This window comes from Labrus mixtus, chromosome 12 (assembly GCF_963584025.1).
Source record: "Labrus mixtus chromosome 12, fLabMix1.1, whole genome shotgun sequence".
Classification (NCBI taxonomy): Eukaryota; Metazoa; Chordata; class Actinopteri; order Labriformes; family Labridae; genus Labrus; species Labrus mixtus.
In genome coordinates this window covers 26,316,622-26,337,296 of record NC_083623.1, presented here as the reverse complement: position 1 = coordinate 26,337,296, position 20,675 = coordinate 26,316,622, and the positions used below count along the sequence as shown (strand labels likewise).

The window sequence follows — 20,675 nt, the reverse complement described above, 5'->3', positions numbered from 1 at the left end:
AGATTTTTAAATCAGCAGTACATGACACATACAGTGTATCCAGGTACACTTGTTGGAAGGCAGTAGGAAGTTTGTTTTACACAGTATATGTTAAAAAACAACAATCAACTTAATTAGCCTAAACCAGAACGGCTTCTACTACTGATCCGTAGTTACCCATTATCCCTTCCCACCCATTGTTATGAGAAACAACAAAAAAAAACAAAAGACAAAAAAAAAAAAAACCCAAAAAAAAGAAAACACGACCACTATTGAAATTACAAATAAGATAGGAGAGATTAAAACAAGTCGATAAAAAACAGAACCACACAGAACAAAACAGAGGACTGGGGGGGGGGGGAGGGGTTGGGCATCTAGTCACTTTCTGGGTGAATAATAGTTATGTCTAAGTATTCTAAAAAGGGCTGCCATGTTTTGCTGAAAGCATTACCAGGACCCGCAAGTGAGAGTCTAACCTTCTCAAGTTTGACATGAGTTAGGACCTCCCTAAGCCAGCTATTGTGCAAAGGGGGGAGAGCATGTTTCCATTTAAACAAAATAAGGCGTCTGGCCAGTAGAGTTGTAAAGGCCAATACCCGCCGCTTTGTCATAGGGAGATTAGGTGTTGTAAGTGGGGGAGAACCAAACAGGGCCATGCAAGGCTCAGGGCCAAGATCCAAATCAAGCACTATTGCAAGTGTATCAAAAATTTGGCGCCAAAAGCCAGAGAGGCTCGGACAGGACCAAAACATGTGCGTGTGATTAGCAGGTGACTGCTTACACCTATTACAACTGTCACTGGTGCCTGTGTAAATCTTCGCCAGCCAAGCGTTTGTGTAGTGCACTCTGAAAAGAACCTTACATTGTAATAAGCCGTGCCTAGCACACATGGAGGACGAATGAACTAGCTGAAGAATTTGGTCCCACCAGCTGTCTGATATAGGTACTCCTAATTCCTGCTCCCAAATCTGCTTCAGGCGAGTCGTTTGGTCAGGGTTAAAGGAGTCAATGGAGTTATAAATCAGAGAGATGGAACGTCTTTGGTTAGGGTCGAGGGTAAGCAGAGAGTCAATCAGAGACCCGGGCGGGTGGTTGGGGAAGTGGGGGTAGGCGGCTTGGACAAAGTGCCTGGCTTGAAAAAAACGGAAAAAGTGAGAGTGAGGTAATTCGAGCCTGGCTGCAAGCTCTGTAAAATCAGTAAAAATGTTTTCTTTGTAAAGGTACATATAGCAGGCCTTTGTTTCGCCAGATATTAAAAGTAGGGTCGAATAGGGAGGGTGGAAATAGATGGTTTCTAACGATCGGGGCTAAAGTTGAAGGTTCATTCAAACAATAATATTTACGGAATTGTATCCAAATTTTCAGTGAATCGGTAACAACAGGGTTCTGTGAGATATTATGAATCTTGAGAGGAAGACGTGCGGTGAGGAGGGACTGTAAAGAAAACTTTGAGGACCGTAGTTCTATCTGAGCCCATGAGGGGCCTGTGTCAGCTCCCCTGTCAAGCCAATGATTAAGTTTGTTAATGTTGCATGCCCAATAATATTGGATAAAGTTGGGTAGTGCGAGACCGCCAAGCTTTTTGGGGAGTTGTAAAACAGCTTTTTTTATACGGGGTGGCTTATTCAACCACAGAAATGACAATACTATCTGGTCTAGCTGCTGAAAGAAGGACCTTCTCATAAAAATTGGAATATGTTGGAACAAATAGAGGAATTTAGGTAGAATCACCATCTTTACCAGGTTAACTCTGCCAGTTAAGGAGAGAGGGAGAGAGGACCATCGAGTCATATCAAGCTTACACTTATCAATAAAAGGCCGAAATTTTTTGTTGAAAAGGTCCTCAAAAGAAGCAGTGACGAATATGCTTAAATATCGAAACCCCTCTGAAACGACTCTAAATGGGAAAGAGGACGATGGCATCCTCCTAGCCAGGAGGTTGATAGGGAGAAGTTCACTTTTATTAAAATTTAATTTATAACCAGAATATCTGCCGAACTGGGTTAAAATGTCTGTAATAACAGGGATGGACGAGGCTGGGTTTGACACAAATAATAGCAGATCATCCGCGTACAGGGACAACTTGTGGGTGACATTGCTCCTGGTGATGCCCTCGACTCTCCCCTCCCCCCGAAGCCAGATGGCCAACGGCTCGATAGCAAGAGCAAATAGGAGGGGGGAGAGGGGGCATCCCTGTCTAGTTCCCCGACGAAGGGCAAAGGAGGGCGACCTCACACCGTTTGTTAAGATATGGGCAGTTGGGGAGTCATAAAGCAATCTAATCCATGCAATAAAGTCAGAGCTGAAACCAAATTTTGACAGGATGTAGTACAGATACTAAAATTGGGTTATAAAAAGTTATGTTTTTTCAGGTCAGTGCGGGAGAGCGCGATGCATGCGTCTACTCCATTCCTCTCTCCACCGAAAGTCCTCAAAGAGGACTCTTGTTAGGGCCCGAAGCACTGACAAGTGCGTAGGACTCTCTTGAAACCCAAGGAATTATTAGAGCCCAAGCACGAACCGTGCAAGGACCCTCTTGAAACCCTAGCGATTATTAGGGCCCGAGCACAAACCGTGCGAGGACCCTCTTGAAACCCTAGCGATTATTAGGGCCTGAACACGAACCGTGCGAGGACCCTTTTGAAACCCTAGCGATTATTAGGGCCCGAAGCACTGACAAGTGCGTAGGACCCTCTCGGAACCCAAAGGATTATTAGGGCCCGAAGCACTGACAAGTGCGTAGGACCCTCTCGGAACCCAAAGGATTATTAGGGCCCGAAGCACTGACAAGTGCGTAGGACCCTCTTGAAACCCAAGGAATCATTAGGGCCCGAAGCACTGACAAGTGCGTAGGACCCTCTTGGAATGCAAATGATTATTATTAGGGCCCGAGCACGAACCGTGCGAGGACCCTCTTGAAACCCTAGCGATTATTATTATTATTTTTTTTTATTCTCCTTTATTGTTCCTCCTCTTTGCGGCCACTTTTGAGGGCCTGAACGTGCCGGAAAATTTTCCTATGCATATCCATCTTGACAACACCTACAATAAACCCTCTTGGACCCATGCTCAAAATCCAACAGGAAGTCCACAAATCACATCGCCATAAACAGGAAGTGGCTGTAACTCTTGCTCGCTAACGGCTAACTAGCTAAACTTATAAAAATAAATAAATGTTACTATTTTACGGACGACGTCGCAGGCTCAATTTTAAAGCTAGAGGGGATATACAGGTATCAAATGAACCTGCACGGAATACTGCATCCATTGGTACCAATGCCCCTCATGTCGGAAAGAGGGGCCAATAACACTCTCAAGTCAAGGTAGTTTAAAATTTCTCATGCATGATACAGAGCCCGTCTAAAATTAAGGCAATGCTGCCATCTTGTGGTGACTATCCATGATTTAATTATTTTAATTTAGAGTGTGGTTCCAATTTGTTCCACAAGGAGGTATAACCTCCAAGTGAGACAGCTTAGTGTGCTTGGTAGCAGAAGCAGGAAAGGAAACACACCTGTTGCTATTATTTCCCTTTTATTTACAGGTTAGTAAATGTCACAAATCACATACATGTGGTCTATATATTCTTCTATAGCATGTGGAAGGTAACGCCATCCTTTAGTGTGTGTCAGGATGTGTTTTAAATTTGTTTTGAAGGTTTTAAGGTACTTTAGCTATGATGCTCATGAGCGCTAGCTTAGCTCATCGCCACATTCATATATGTCTGTCATGGCTTGTCCCTAGCTCCCATGCTCTTTTGCTAGTTTTGTAAAGCTCCTGCATATCTCTTAAAGTAACCGTGGGTTCATGAAGACTGTTCGTTTTCATATTTTGTACTTATATTCATGTAAAAAGTGTAGCGCTAACTCTGCTAGCTTCGCTAGCTTTGCTGTTTCTCTATGAGATTTCCCATGTTATTTGTTAGCATAATGCTAAGCGAGGATAAACTGGAAGCCTGTTTGTAACTGTATTTCATTGATACGAAGCTCTTAAGTAGCAGAACCGAATTATTTTATATTTGTGAAAAGAATAATAACACACAGAAACGTTTATTTTGTAGTGTTGAGAACTTTTGCATGTAATATAAGACAAGTATAAGTTTATGTATTTTTCTGTGCATATTGTGTTGAAATATGGATGGAATGCTGTTTTTGAAGAAAGAAAAGAAAACAGAAATACAGTTTAAGTAAAACTGAAATACATAAACATATGTATAAAATTAAAGACTGGCAGAAGCGGAAAATAAAGCTAGTCCGAAAGCGTTCATTCATTCGACGCAAACTCAGTGTCAAGTGTGTTCAAGACATGTTCAACACATCCCGTTGTGCTCTGCACTTTATTTCATCAAAGGGCGTGGCCGTGGCGTGTGTTCAAAGTTTGATGTGCATTTTCGCAACTTGCCAAAACAATAAATGCTTAGCTATATCTTTGCCATGCAGTGTTCAATCATATTAAAATTCTCATACATGATACAGGGCCCGCCCTGAACACATCCATGATTGACATTTTTTGCTTAGTCACAGCGCCACCTCTTGACAACAGGAAGTTACTGCTTCTCAATTAGCATTAGCCATTGCTACAAGGTAGCTCATTTCCAGCTCAAAATTGGTGTGGACCATGCAAACACCTTGGCCATACAACACTTTCAAGCTCAAACGCCTACGTCCAACGCTGTCGCCATATGGACGCGTCGCTTGCCATCAAACAGGAAGTAGTTTTTTTCATGGGCTTTACATAGTCGTACTGTCCTGAAACTTCATACATATAATCCTGGTAGTAAAGTCAAACATCTTATACCGTTTAAGTGAGTGGGCGTGGCTTAATGGCTCAGTGGCACCCCCTACAATATTTCAAACATTCAGCCCCCGCAGCACGTTGAACCCACAATCCATCCCCGCATCTTGGACAATCTGATCACCTATCCCTGTTCCTGACACCAGCCTACAAACCCCTCATCAGCAGATCAAAACCCACTATAAAGACAGTGCAGGTCTGGAGTGAGGAGGCCTCTTCTGCACTCCAGGACTGTTTCGAGGACACCATGTGGGAGCTCTTTGAGGAACCAGACATCGAGCTCCACACCTCATCAGTACTGTCTTACATTAACTTCTGCATGGACAATGTGACCATGAAGAAGCAGGTCAAAGTATTCCCCAACCAAAAACCCTGGTTCAACAACAGCGTGCGAGTGCTGCTCAAAGCCAGGGATGCAGCATTCACATCAAGCGTACAGCAGAGCAAGAGCAGATTTAAATAGGGGCATCAAAACTGCTAAATTACAATACAAACAGCAGATTGAGGCCAACTTCAAAGACAACAACCCCCGCTCCATATGGAAAGGCATCAGGAACATCACAGACTACAAACAAAGCCACCACACCCCCACCACCGACACCTCCCTCCCAGACCAGCTCAACTCATTCTTTGCTCCCTTTGAGGACAACTCTAACAAACAGCCCAACACCTACGTCAGAATGTTGTTTGTTGACTTCAGCTCTGCATTCAACTCCATCCAGCCCAGCAAACCGGTCAGCAAACTGCAAACACTGTAGCTAGGAACCCCCCTCTGTCTGTGGATCCAGGACTTCCTAACCAACAGACCTCAACATGTCAGGCTGGGAGACAACATCTCCTCCACCATCATCATCAACACCGGTGTACCCCAGGGCTGCGTCCTCAGTCCTATCCTCTACTCCCTGTACACCCACGACTGCACACCCACCCACAGCTCCAACACCTTCTTCAAATTTGCAGACAATCCCGCAGTTGCGACACACCCCGACATGCACTGGGGTGCGAGGGCCCTTCATCACCGCTTGCGGTTTTTAATTTAAATCATCATTCTAAAAGGTTGTATCAAAAGAGCAGCCATCGGCCTGTGTGAAAATTATGAAAGGAGAACCCTTGAAGCCTTTTCCTCTGCCACAAAAGAGACAATTTCCTCCCAGTCATTGTGGTTCTTTCTCCGGAGAAGCCCCAGTTTCTTGAAATGTCTTTTCAGGGTCCTGATACCTATGACAATGTGATGATGATGTGCGAAAAGAATGTGTGGTTTACCTCTATCAAAGTATAACTTCAAAAGATGCTCCACGTTTGTCATGTGTCTTCTGATATAACTATAGACTAAAATAACAACATTAATCTTGTATATTTCTGACTTTATACTCATAAATTTACGAGAAATTTTAGATTCTTTTTTTTTCTTTAACGTAGCCCTAATCCTCCGTCGTACTGACCACCTTTCAGGCACATTAGACTGAATACAGGCTATGGTATCCTTGTGAAAATGAAGTAATTCAAGAAAACAGGACTGACCTGTAGCAGGCAAAGAAGAGGTCCAGAGTAAAGCCACTATAGAAGAGAAGAAAGTGCAGACATATAAAAGTCATTTTTTCTCCTAACTCTCTCTCAATATTTGAATCAATTGAGTATAATAAAGTGAGTAACTATTCTGTTAACCTGCTTTCAAATGTTAAATATCAGAAAAATGCGCCTTACCCAGGGTCAAGTAAAGGTGTTTCTGTTGTATGCTCCTCATGGCTGATGTATAGGGTGCATGTATCATTATGAAAGGACAGACAGAAAGTGACTTTCCAAAAGCCCACAGACACACTTAACTGTCTTTTCTTAAATACTTCCTCTTTAATAGTGCTGCTGATTTTTTTTAAAAGAGGACATATTGTACACCTTCTCCACCTTTTCAAACAGTCCCCTGTGGTCTAAATGAAACATCTGTGCTGTGCTTTGGTCAAAATATAACACAAATCAAGCACCAGAGGAGGTTTGTGACCCTGTATAAACCACCTCTCTCAGAACGCTCCGTTTTGGTGTGTGTGTCTCTTTAAATGCAATGAGCCCCCCCTGAGTTTTCCTGTTAGACATCACTCCTCTGTAACGAGAATAAAGAGGAGAAAATTTGACACAGTGTCCGTAGACAATCAAGTTACCCAAATATATGTTCAAAAACATTGTGCAAGTGGATTTTTGTCCCCTTTAAATAAAAAGTACTGTTCAGTAGAACTTAGCAGCTTAAATTGGTTTAAGTTTACAATTTTTTTTTTTTTGTCTGTTAAATTAATTTTAAAAGGCTACTTTTGGGTCCTCTCCCTTTGTGATTAAACCAGTAATACCATCATGCTTGCTTGTTTAACCTCTCATTTATGTTGTTTATTCTGGTTGCATGTAAGCATCAAAGTTAGGTTGTTTCACATTCAACATAATGGTTTTAGAGGTTGACTGAGTGATTAAAAACTTCACTCAGTCATTGATTATATTGTTTAACTTGATCACATTGAAGTTATGAATCTTAAACAACATTATATCAAAAGATTAGAGGCCTGGTCTGTTTGAGTAAAACTAGAAAAATATACGCTGATTCTTTTTTGACCTTTTTTTATTTGTTTGCATTCTTTTTTAGGGTTAGGGTTAGGGTTAGGGCCAGGGTTAGGGTAAGAGGGTTAGGGTTAGGGTAAGAGGGTTAGGGTTAGGGTTAGGGTTAGGGTTGGGTTATGGTTTTCAATTTGAGCAAAACTGATTACTGTTCTTTAAAGAGCTGTCATAGTAGACAGCATGCATTGTAGTCCTTCAACCCACATTTCTGATTTTTTTAAAGGACAAGTGACAATATGTCTCAAAAGATACATTTAAAAATGTGATCTGAAGTGTGTATGGATTCTGAATCCTTAAACGCTTAAGAAAGGAATTCCAGGTCTCAGAAATCCAGGCAAATGTATTCTAGAGCAGACATATTCATAACTAAGAATGGTATGAGTTGTTGATGTTAAAACCTTAGAGATGTGAAATACTTCCTTATAACAATTGGCATTTACTCAGACTGTGAATCTAATGGTGTTGGGAAAGGTGCTAAAACGTGTTTCAAAACATAGAATGTCTTAACCAACACAAAACCAAAACAACAGTTTTGTCTTGATACTTCTTCTTTATACTTCCTCTATATGCATTATCAGGCGCGTCTCACCCGTGGGTGTTGCGACACTGAAACTTATTTTCATCCCCCACACTTTTTGACTTTTTACCAGTGGAGTCATCGATGAAAACCTATTGGTCAAGTAAGATTTATTAAGTGACAATTAAGCCAATCATGGCTGTTTGGTTACAGTTGAAGCACGGTAAAGTTACATGCATTTAGCAGTAATCCTCCTTTCACTCATCACTGGCTGAGTCAGAGCTCAGAGCTAACAAATGGATCCACAACATGTAGCATCCTTCTGAAAGAAAGTTAGTCACCCAAACAAATGTTTTTAAGATAAATCCACCTCACAAAACAATGTAAGTGTAACATTTTCTCCTCTTGGTTTTTCTTTTAGCTGTATTTATTTACTCCCGTAACTTTATGATGATGCGGAAGTCCCCTTTGCAGTTTTTCAAAATAAAAGCACATTTTATATGAAGACCAGAAATAAAGTGACTGAGGCATACAGCAATACTGTAAGCAAAATAAAAGCATCACATAGAGCAGTTTTGAATCTCGTTTTTAGAGCTTGAAGGCTTTATATGTGATTTTTCACACTTAAATGTAGTATAAATTTTCCTCTGAAAATAACTCTGTGAGTCATGACTGTCTACAATGGGTGTAACACCCGAGTCCCACTGTCTGTGATGTTTTCCGAGTTTTCCGAGTCTTGTCTTCACTTTGTTTACATCGCCGGGACGACCGGCTGACTCCTCCCCTCACGTATAAAAGTTGTTTAATTGAGGGACTAGAGAAAAGAAGGTCACGGTCATTTCGGGTAAATTTACATGCAGTGTGAAGATACGAGCATAGTAAAGATCGCTAGCATTAGCATGCTAACACATCAATGTACTGCGAGTTGTTTTGGTTTCATGCTGGTGCTCAAAGGCGACATCTACTGGATCAAAAAATCACATATAAAGCCTTTAAGCTAACTGGGTTACTCACAATGGATGTTCATAAAGTTAGTGTCTAACTATCTTTTGTAACTTTGTCTTGTTGTATGATGTGTCAGCTAAACTTAGTTATTGGACATTAAATGAAACAGAATGTGTTGATTTGTTAGAGGGTGGTAATTTACTAGCATTAGAACACCCGCACTTTTAAAATCACTGCTCTACCCCTGATCACAGGTCAACTACATTCTCTGAAGCTGTTTTCACACATGCACTCCTGAAAATATCTGTTTTCTATCAGGACCTCTACAGGAGGATAGACCAGACTCGGCCTGTTCCATCACTGGAGGACAGCCAGTTTAGCTACGGTTTCAACTCCCAGTACCTGCAGAGGGTGGTCTCTTACTGGAGAAATGAATTTGACTGGAACAGACATGTTGATAAACTTAACCAGTATCCCCACTTCAAAACCAACATCGAAGGTGAGGCCAAGCAGCTGACATATTATTTAAAAATAAATCCTGTTGACTGTGTAGCATATCTACTTTTTAATATATATAACTCGGGGCACCATCCTTGTTAAGTAAGGAAACTAATATTACTTGCAGAAATTAATGAATCTATAAATCTGTCTCATATCATTGGGATGAATTCTCAAGCAGTAAAAACCATAAAATTACACAGACAAAGTATTGAAAGTTTATATGAAAGTTTAATAAAGAAAAATGATGAACAGAAGAATTTAAAGGAAATGCATAAGTAATATCAGTATAATTACGACAGTGATATAACTTGAATAACAATAATATTGAATTGTTTAAGTTGCCATGGTGAGATCCTTATGTCAAGTTTGGAGTTTAACTATATTGTTTGAGGGATTTTAACGAAGTTGGATTTTGAGAAAGAAAATAAAAAGGGAACTCAATAAATTTGATGGAAGTTGACTCTGAGGCTTTGATTCGGATACCACAAGCTTGACTCAACACCCCAATCTCATGATCAGAACGCTTCCTTACTTATGCGTAGTGTTCAATTGAACTCCGCCGAATGGTACCAAGACTTCTCGTCGAGTTATTTCGGATCAGGAATGCCGGTGGCCCACGATAACCACCGTAGCAGGTCTGGTCGGAGTCGACAATGAGATGGGTTTGAAGAAAAACACAGCGGTCCAAGCAGTTGTCCGTGGGTCCTTCTCTCAGCGGCTCAAAGAGTCTTAATTAACGTTCGTCAGGATTGGCGCTCGTTGATCCTCAATTGACTTAAATGGTCACTTGTAGTCAAATGTGAGGATAGAAAAAAATAATGTTCTGGAAGATGAATGATCAATACTTCAAAAAAAAAAAGGGAAAAAGACAGAGGCGCTCAATCTTAGGCTGTAAGAAAAAAACCTTAGAATGCGGGCGTGAAGAACCAGGGTTGGTTTAAAGATAAAGAGATAAAGATAAAGATAAACTTTATTGATCCCCCGTGGGGGAAATTTGTGCATTGCAGCAGCTCCAGAAAAACAGGGGACGGGAATACAATTATTAAAAATAAAAATAAAAGTTAAAATCAAATCAAACATATTTACATTCAGTTAGATAAAAAAATACAATAATGTAAAGTTACACAGTAACTACAAAAAAACTACAAAAAAGGTTTTGTTCTTTAAAAAACACACACAGTGTGTAGCATGAGGTGGTGATGCTGTTAAAGAGTCTGATTAAACAGTCTGATGGCAGATGGGATGAACGACCTGCGGTAGCGCTCTGTCTTGCAGGGTGGGTGTCTCAGTCTGCTGCTGTTTAAGTTGGATTCGAGTTCTGCAGGTCCTGCGAATCCGGACTTAAATTCAAAGAGTTTCGCGTCGGCAAAACTTGAAGAAACAAAGTGGTTTGAAACAAGAATTAACAAGAGACGTCTAAGAGAGTTTAGAAGAAGAAGTTACGAGGGAAATTTACAAGAAGCGTTGCAAGAGAGAAAAAGCGAGAAAAAACGTCTTTACCGTTTTGGACGCCCCTCAGTTTGTCAGATATGAGAGCAGTTATCAGGTCAACAGGTGTTGCAGCGATGGAAGCGGGCAAGAGAAGTGGTTCAGATAGAAGTGATTGTACCCGACCTAAAAAGCCTCTGCAAGTTTCTAATAAGCTCCACGAGCAGAAACGTGATCAAACTAGGATCAATGTTGGAGATGCTTTTGAAAAATGGAGAGAGGTTAGAACACAGAAAGGTTTACAGACCCATGCAGAGCTGGATAAACACTGAAGCTTCAGTGTTTAAGACATGGTAACCTGCATGAGCATCAACTATAGGGAGGAGGGGGCAGGGGGAAACCGCTCTCTCTGATGTTTAGAATCTGACTGTAGTACCCATTTTAAACACTAGGGGTCAGAGTTACATCTAGCTCCTTTAACATACCAAAAACAGCAGATCTGTTCTTACTCATATGGGTGTTGTTTTAAGAATTGGCCCCCTCAGTGTCCATAAACATAATGTACAAACGTTAACTTCCTGCAAAATGTACACACGTTGAATATCTAACTTCTCAGGTTTTTCTGTGTGTATCATTTATGAATACGTTTGCTTGTGTGTTTGTGTAAACAGGTTTTGATTCAGTTTGTGCAGCACGCATCTTCCACAAGTTAATGAAGCGTTTGGGCTTCCAACAGTTCTACGCTCATGGAGGAGACTGGGGCTGGCTGGTCACCACCAACATGGCTCAGCTGGAGCCCAAGTAAGACACGTGACCTTCTTGTTTCATTTCTTTCTCAATAGATTTCAGACTGTTACTGGCTTGTACTCTCTTACATAAATGGCTTTTGTCAGGAGTACAATCCCCTGAGGAATTTCATGTTAACTTATTGTGAAAGCCCACCATGTTTCACTAACACAACGTTTTCCTGAACCGGTCAGGTAGTGTTTGTGCCTAACAAAGACTGTTTCACCAGGACTTTGTTAGTTTTAAGAAAAAATCATGGTAAAGAAATAGGGTCAAAGGGATAGCTCAGGTATTTTGAAGTGGGTGGAGATTTTCAATAAAAGGTTCACTTCACAGCAGATGAGAGTGAGCACTGTCCCTGTTTCAAAAAGCCTGAGGGTGTTTATACACAGAACCTAGGCTATGTACGGCTGCACATGTGGTTACAGGAAACAGGTACGTAAGCCAATAAAGAAAGTGTTCAGCAACCTTTTAGTTTAAAGGGCCGATATGTAACTCTGAAACCTAGTGTTTAAAATAGGTACTGCAGTCAAAATACTTTCTAGAAAGCTGTCTCCCCCGTCCCCTCCTCTCTAGAGTGGAGGCTCACACAGGTTGTCATGTGGTGTACACTGTATCTTCAGTGTTTATCCAGCTCTGCATGGGTCTGTAAACCTTTCTGTGTTCTAACCTCTCTCCATTTTTCAAAAGCATCTCCAATATTGATCCTAGTTTGATCATGTTTCTGCTCGTGCCTGCTTCCATGGCTGCAACAGCTTTTAGGTAGCTGTTTGCCTGGTAGCGAGGCAGGCACTCATGCATCAGCTTCATTTCAACAATGGAGGTCGCTGCTTGATCATTTCTTGTTTTGTTTTGTTTTTTTCATTCCTTAGCACAGTCAAAGGCTTGCATGTGAACTTTGCCCCGCCATCCAAACCTTTATCCGTCATGCTCGGCCGTCGCTTCCCTAAGCTATTTGGTTTCACCGACCTGGATGTTCAGCGGCTCTTGTGGACTCCACCACCAGAAACTGGTGGTGGAGTCCATCAAAGAGTCTGGCTACATGCACATCCAGGCCACCAAGCCTGACACTGTGGGTAAGGACCTGGGGCCGTCTCAACATAGTGTCAACACTACTAAACAGAAGAATCAGCACAGTGGGACCTTGTGATGTTAGCACTTACTTACCCTGGGAAGAGAACATACGGTCTTAAACAGCATCACGGCAGCAGAGGCCTTTAATGAGTATTTAATGCAGGTAGATATGAGCTTAGATTTAAACATGAGATAAAGGAAACAGAGTGAGGAGAGAGATAGTAAAGAGGTGTATGTGGTTATAGATCAGAGAATAACGTTTAAATCGAAGAGGAAACCGAGATGACCCTCACTGCCCATGAGCGATACACCGAACGCCTACCCACACTTTAGTCCTGTCCTTATGAAAGCAGGGAAATACAGCTGTCTCTGTGAATGCTCTTTTTCAAGCAGGGATGAGAAAACTGAAAAAAAGAGAATCATTTCTGACTTTCACATTCCCTCAAGGTCGAGGACTCAACGATTCTCCAGTGGGTCTGGCTTCCTACATACTGGAGAAGTTCTCCACATGGACGAGCCGCGACTTCAGGAACCTGGAGGATGGAGGACTCACCAGGTAAATAGAACAACATAATGTAATAAATCAATGAATGGAAGCTGGTGTGCTCACTGTGTGTCCGGTATTACTTGTGGTGGTAAAAGGTGCTGTGCAGTGTGAACAAATTGCAGGAAAAAAGCCAACGGCTTACCTTCGGGTAGTAGTGGAGTGGTCTCTGAAGCGGTTACAGGTACTCTTGTATGGGATAGAAATAGGTAAGTGCTTCCTTGTTGTGTCGGCATCCCAACACGTGACATCCCAAGTCATGTCACCTGTTGGTTCAAAAGAAACTATACAGAGTAAATAAGTGAAAGAAGGGGAAATAAGGGGCGGCAGTAGCTCAGTCCAGAGGGACCTGGGTTGGGAACCGGAAGGTCGCAGGCTCAAGTCCCGTTGCGGACCACATCTGGAAGTTGATCTGGTAGCTGGAGAGGTTCCTGAGCGCTGTCGAGGTGCCCTTGAGCAAGGCACCAAACCCCCAACTGCTCTGGTGCGCTCTCTGCTTAGCAGCTTGTAGCAGCCCCACTCTGACATCTCTCCACCATTGCATGTCCACAGGTCCTGTTTGTGCATGCTTGTGTTTCGGGCCTATGTGTGTGAGAAGCATGTCCCCAAATAACAGAGTGTAAACTCTTTATTAATCAGGGATTAATAAATATATATAGGGGATTTAAAAAAAAATCAAAAAATAAACAGTGGACAGAAAAAAGTTTACAGAAAATTCAGGCATCTATCCTAGCACTCCTGAGAAGGCCATTAGGCTGAAATATGTGTGCGTTTTCTACTCTTCCTTTTCTTTCCTTTGCACTTGAACCTCTCCCACACAAAGGCTGCCTGTATCAGAGGCCACTCCACTAGATAGATACTTTGTTGATCCAGAGGGAAATTCAAAACTACTACCAAGAGGTAAACTGGTGTGCTGTCAAATTCCACCACAAACTGGGCCCCTCTCACTGGGCTCCTCTCCACCCGGAAGCTCACCCTCACTGCAGGACGTAGAGTTTGCGTTTACTGCTTGTACCTACACTGCAAGCTATCGCTCGCTAGCACATCAAACCGCCGGTGTTTGTCGCCTGACTGTCCAACAGGAAGCAGACCAATCCACGTCGGCGGTCAAAAGTTGACACAAGGCTCACCCTCGTTTTAGAACAAGCTTTATCTGTTCGCCGTTTCTCCTCACTGTGATTATATTTTCTCTTCTTTGCTGCTACGTTCATGTTCGTCATATTCGGCAGTTTGAGTCACTGAATCCCTGAATTGTATTCACTCTCAAACTCTCCTGTGCGCTGTCATTGGTTGAGAGTAAACACACCAGCTCCCTGCCTAGAAACGTCTGAGTCAATCAAAACAACCATAACATGAAAATCCAGTCAGAGGACAGAGTCTCTGCAAACACAGTCACCACCACACATGTATGGATAAGTCCATTTCAATCAGGAGAGACAATTGATTAAAGATAATTATTTATTACAATGAGATATGGAAATGTTCCTTGACAGAAATAATTTTGGCGCTTGGACTCTATGGGGTGGGCGATGTGTAGAATGACAATTCTTAGCAATGTCAGAATAGATCCCCCCATGGAGTCCAGACACTGGTGGTGGTGAAGCTGATGACTTGATGAGACCAGATGGGATGATGATTCTGCAAGATGGCAGTGTTGGGGAGGTGGAGGGGCGCACGAAACATCAGCATGAAGGGACTGTTGGGGTTGTATCAAATCAACTTTGGTTATATTCTTTAATAATTATTTCTAATTATTAATAATATAAATAAAATATCATCAAACTATGTTTAATCTCGTTTTGGGGCACCACCCTGTACTCAGGGAAATATAAGCAAAATATCACTCAAATCAGTCTCAAATTAGTTATTTAATTACTAATATTATTAATAATTAATAACTATTTTTAATAAATTGAAGGCGTGAATCTGTACACAAAGCCTTCGCACCCAGCTTATATCACAATGCAAATACACCAGTAATCACAAACAACTGCTCTCTTAAATTATAACAGAATTTATTTAAACAAAGCAACATCAATACAAAATCAATGAACTTAATCAAACAAATAACTATCATAAACTAATCTAAGCAACAAACATTATCAAGCAAGGCTTGTGGATGAGGTGTGAATGTGTGTGTGTGTGTGTGTGTGTGTGAGAGAGAGAGAGGGGGGGAAGAAGAAAAGGGGGAGATTGCTTCGTCCCACGTGGTCGCCCTTCCGATGGCACACACCTAACAAAGACCTAATGTGGCCTTAATGTCTAAAAGAGACCGAGTTCGGCCCTACACGATCTGTGTCTCTGAGGCGTCTGGATGGTGTACAGATCTCTGTGTGTGTGTTAGTCAAAGGGGAAGAAAAAGGATAGAAGAGGAGCGTAGAGGTGAAGAGAAATGCGTGCCTGAAGAGGCCGGCTCACAGTCCGAATCCCGCACCACAACTCGGAGTAATTCCCTTCATTCACAGAAACAAACCAATGGCCGAATTCAAGTTAATACGGCTTACACTGGCCTTTCTGATCAGAAGAGTAATACCCGGTTATAACGCTGTTACGCTAAACACATATAGGACGCAGCGGTCCGAAATGGGAACAAGAGTTTTAAACAGGTAAAACTCAGGACGTGACGGTCCAACAAAGATAAAAATTACAGTTTCTGCTTCAATCAAACAATTGTTAAAAACACTCTCTAAAACTAATTCTGCCCAGACCTAATTAAGCCTCACTTGTGAATCGCTTTACCTGCGATCGGTGAAGGAAAAAGGAGTCCGGCGATAAAACAGATCTTCTGTCCGTCCTGGTGCAGAGGCGTCTTATGGCAGCGAGGGTCCCTTACGGCAAGAGCGGCTTCGTTGGTTCTCCGTCGAGGGGAAAGATGTCCGTTGATGTCCTTTCGTTGCAGGACGGAATAAGACCGTTATCTTTCTGATAATCTGTTATAGCCTAACGCTCTCCGAGAAACTGAGATGCGTTCACTGGACAATCCGAGCTCGGAAATTTGGAACACTGCCGGCCGCGGATTACCTGCGCGCCAAAACTTAAAACAAAGGAAGATTGTTGCAGGAAACAGGAAATGAGCTTGGGTCCCCGAGCACTTAAGTCAGTGCGTGGAAAGAGAGTGAACGAGGGGAGTCTCAGAGTTTTATCACCTGGCCGCCTTCCTGTGGGGTCTCCCTCAGGTTCTGGTCCCCCCTTTACGTCACACGTAGGTGTGAAGTACCGCAGGGAATTCTGGGATAAAGAGTCCTTTTAGGCCTCTTTGTGATCTCAGTAAATAACTCAAAGGCACAGACTGTCCTAAGCCTGCGTGGCCCAACAGGACTAAGGGAGAGAAATAATCATATTTAAAAGGGGAGCAGTACCATGATAGGTTGAAAATAAGGGCGGAACACCATGCAATTGGTTAGATGAGTACCGCTGACGAGACAGCTGATTAACCAATGACAGCCCCCAGAAAATGACAGCTCAAGAATGACAGCGAAAACGAGAATGAGCGTGCCAAAAAAGATGAATGAGAAAGACCCGATCGTGAAGGCAGTTATATAGTCTTCCTTACTGAACTTAATGCTAGAGCTTCATATGTCTATATACAGTTTTTTTTAAAGTTCCCTTTAATTCTTAATGTGTTCATACAGGGGTGTTTATTCGGTTTTAAACACCTCACTGTCTGATGAAATGATGCTGTGTGGTCTCCTGCAGGAAGTTCTCTCTGGATGATCTGCTGACTAACGTGATGATCTATTGGACGTCTGGCTGCATCATCTCCTCCATGAGGTTCTACAAAGAAAACTTCAGCCAAGGCCTCGACCAGCCTCACTCAAAGTAGGTGACTTTATCTTTAACATAAAACATAATGCAGCAGTTTGATAACATGCACGGAGATTGTAGCCATGGCGTGGAGACAGTCTATAAACTGACTCCAGTCAGAGTCTTTCTGGAGTTTTCTGCAAGTGTGAAAGCCTTACATGTCTGCTCTGCTGGAAGGAAAATGGGGTGAAATAGGTTCTATATTAACAAAAGAATAGTTTTCTGCATGATCTGTAAAAACATTTTATACGTGGTTGTGTTATTAGATCGTTGATATATCTGTAACCCATATCAACCAATGATATCAACAGACCGGTATTTATTGGTCAGGGTCTTTAAGCAGTGTTTTCTATTATATCAGAGGTTAGTGTAGCTCTAGGGAGTATTATCTGCATACATGTAAATCACATCTGTACAGGTTACAACATCACCTCTTTAAATCTCTAAAGCAGACACCTGATCTTCGAATAAAGTCAGGAAAGTTCACTCTCTCTCTCCTGCTGATCTGCACAAGATTTTGGTCGTACCTGAATATTACTTCAGCCTTGCAGTCGAACATTTCCTGAACAGCAGCAGATGGGAGGGAGGGGGGCGTGTTGTTCTGACAGCTGAGACAAGGGACCAGGCATTTCTCTGACTCAAACTACAAACATGGCTGCCACACTTTTGCTCTACACCTTTTTAAAGGTCACATGTTATACAAAATACACTTCACCATGTTGTTCTAACACTAACATGTGTCTCTAGTCTGTCTACAAACCCCCCAATGATGAGAAAAGTTCATCCTCTCCGTCTTTTGCCTGCTCCACTTTTTCAGAAAATGTGTGCTCAAACAGGCCGTTTGGAGATTTTCCCTTCATGACATCACAAAGGGCAGTAACCCCTCCCCCAGGTGGGTGACACTCCCACAGCTAGGTGTTTGTTCTGTCTTCTGAGTCTGCCTTCTCACCGTAAACAATAGGACATGGAGCGCGAAAGCCAGAGACACCCAGGCCCTTCCAGAGAGGGGGCGTGGTCAGACACAGCTCATTTACATATTTAAAGGTACAGACACAGAAGCAGCCTGTTCTGAGCTGGGCTGAAATAGAGGGGTTTATAGACCAAATATGATCAAATACAGGATCAGAGTGGATTTAGAACAAGAAACTTCACACACATGTTTTGAGGAGGTCTGAGAATTATTTCGACTGGTTGAATAGGAGGAGAATATGTATCCTTTAATTATTTTTTCTTTTCAGAATATTTTAAACTTATTTTAAAGTCACGGTCGCATGTATTCTGTTACCACAGACAGTAAGAGGGGGGTTTAAAAAGTGCCTTACACCCACATGCTCAGCAGGGCGTGACTGAAATGTTTTAAACCAGTAGGTGATGTCCCGATCGCTATGACTAGTGTGTGTTAACAAACAGTTGAATACAAGCTGCTGCTTGGATCATGGTGGCCTTTAATTGATCTGCTCATGTTTGTAACATGCAGAGTTACGTGTATCTAATCAGTTCACTTTGATTTGCTACAAAGAGTAGGAGCACTGCTTACTCACATAAATGTCAACCCAGTTTAGACATTATGCTGAGCTTTTGCTTTTTTTAAGTGTAACCCAGGGATAAATCCTAGAGTTAAAATCAAGTAAACTAAAGTTAAACTATACATAGTAGTAGAAACCCAACAGTTACTACAAAAGAAGCTATGCCACTTTAAGAAAGTAATGTTGTCATGTTTTAGTAGAAACACTAGTGTTACTCTAATATAAGCTATATCACTTTAAGAAAGTCACGGTTGGATAGTTTGTTTGAAACGTACGTCCCCCAACACGAGGCAAGACAGACTATCTTGTATGTTTTATGTGTGTTCTTGTTACCTTTCTCTAATGGGTCAATTTAGAGACACCTCACGTTTCTTTATTTATGATTGGTCGAGGGGCAGGACAGAAGACGAGAGCAGGGGAGAGTAGCGAGAGAAGCGGGATGAACGTGAGCTCTCCTCACACCGCTGCGGCGTGTTTCCTATCTGAGTTGCCATGAGCTAAATAACTGAATAAGTGTAGGATTAAGTGAACGTTAGTAAGGTGCTAAACAGCTACCAGCTTTATTTAGTATATGTTTGTTTGAAAGTTAACTGTAACCTCCTCGGCTACTGCTGGTTAGCCCGAATGCTAAGTCTGTGCTAGCGAATGTACGGACAGTGGAGCTACCGCTTAGCACCAGACAGTGCGTCGTGGGAGCGGACTGATTCAGAGGGAGACCCGCTGTTTCCCTCCTGCTTTGTTCCTGGACTGTTCTTCATTGCCACGGCTGAGAGCGGCTGGTGACATTGCTTCATGGCCGCTGAGATGAGCTGCGGACTTTTCTTCAGTGCCACAGAGAGGAGGTGCAGACTTTTCTTCCTCCACTGACAGAGAGTGGAGCAGCGCGGCTGAACCGGATTTGGACCAGTCTTCTTCTTTATTGCCCTTTCTGGATTAACATTGAACTGACTGTTCGACGTGGGTGAGTGAGTACGGCGTGCTGCCAACGTTCATTGCATCGAACTCAATTCAGGCCTGCAACGGGGTTTTGTTTATTTTAATGCCGGCTTTTGTTATTTTTGTGTGGGCCCACATTAAAGTGTTAAGAGTGTATTAATGTGTTCTAACGGATTTAAGCACTTACAGTGAACTAGTAATAGCTGGTTATTTCTTCTGGTCAGTTTAAATAGTTTCATGGTATTTTGATGACCAACTAGATAAGTATCATAAGAGTGTTTGTATGGTGGCTCAAGAGTGCCATTAGTCAGGTTTAAAGGGTACTTGCCTATCATTTCATTTACCTTGTGGTAGTTTTTCTGATATTCTAAATGAGTGCTGAGAGTGTGTTTTGTTTGTTTTCATTTACTAAAAAGACATTGATAATTGTCAATAAATACTTTAATATGCATATTCACCTCTTGGTCGGTTTAATAAATAAGCATATTTAAAAACCGAACGTTTACAGTGTTTAAAGGTAAAACATGTCATCACACTAGAGTCAGTTAATTCATTTCGTGTACTAGGAAGCAAGGTAAGGTAGGTTCAATTACAGGAAATATAAACTTAAAGGAGCAATAATAGTAATAAGATTAACGTGAGTTCTAAGAGAAGAACCCAGGGCGCTGTATCTCCGACTAGTTGGTACATAGAAAGCGCTACATAAGTACATATTGATTCAAAATGTTTATTTTTGGGCCTTTTATGCCTTTATTTATAAATAGGACAGGCTACAGGTGCCCCGGATACATATTCATTTGATATGTAGTGATCACGAAGGCAGAGTTGAATCATTATCAGTGCTGCTCATGCTGAAGAAGTGTAATACAATCTGTAATGCTGTTTGACATGTTGTTTTCATATGATGATTATATGTTGTGATAAAACGAGCAGTCGACGACATTTCATTTCACACAAGTGACTAAATTGAATTTGTTCTTGTTATGCTTAGATGACCAGAAGGATGTGTTCTTGCTCAGACTTTGACATGTTTGTTCTGTTGTGGACCAAATAAAATGTACACTGAGTACTGTTCTGTTTTAATGATCTGCCTAATTTTTTTGAATGTATTGTAACATGTCCTGGACATGCAAAAAGGGGTGAATAACTTTACTATAGCTAACGGAAGCTTACCACCCATTAGTTAACTAGTCTACTCTTTCCTAGAACTAAGTGAGAGCTCACTCCCTACCAGCCACTAGTCTAC

The 20,675-nt window shown here is 41.9% G+C and overlaps 1 protein-coding gene and 1 long non-coding RNA gene across 2 annotated transcripts in view; one reads left to right on the top strand and one right to left on the bottom strand.

The window, feature by feature from the left end:
• Nucleotides 1-20,675, bottom strand: part of LOC132984433 (uncharacterized) — a 90,575-nt gene that overhangs the window by 34,764 nt on the left and 35,136 nt on the right. The gene's annotated exons all lie outside the window — the stretch shown is intronic.
• LOC132984523 (uncharacterized) lies at nt 17,439-20,512 on the top strand. Its single transcript, XR_009674940.1, has 2 exons — nt 17,439-18,560; nt 20,137-20,512. It is a non-coding gene; the product is annotated as an uncharacterized LOC132984523 (long non-coding RNA).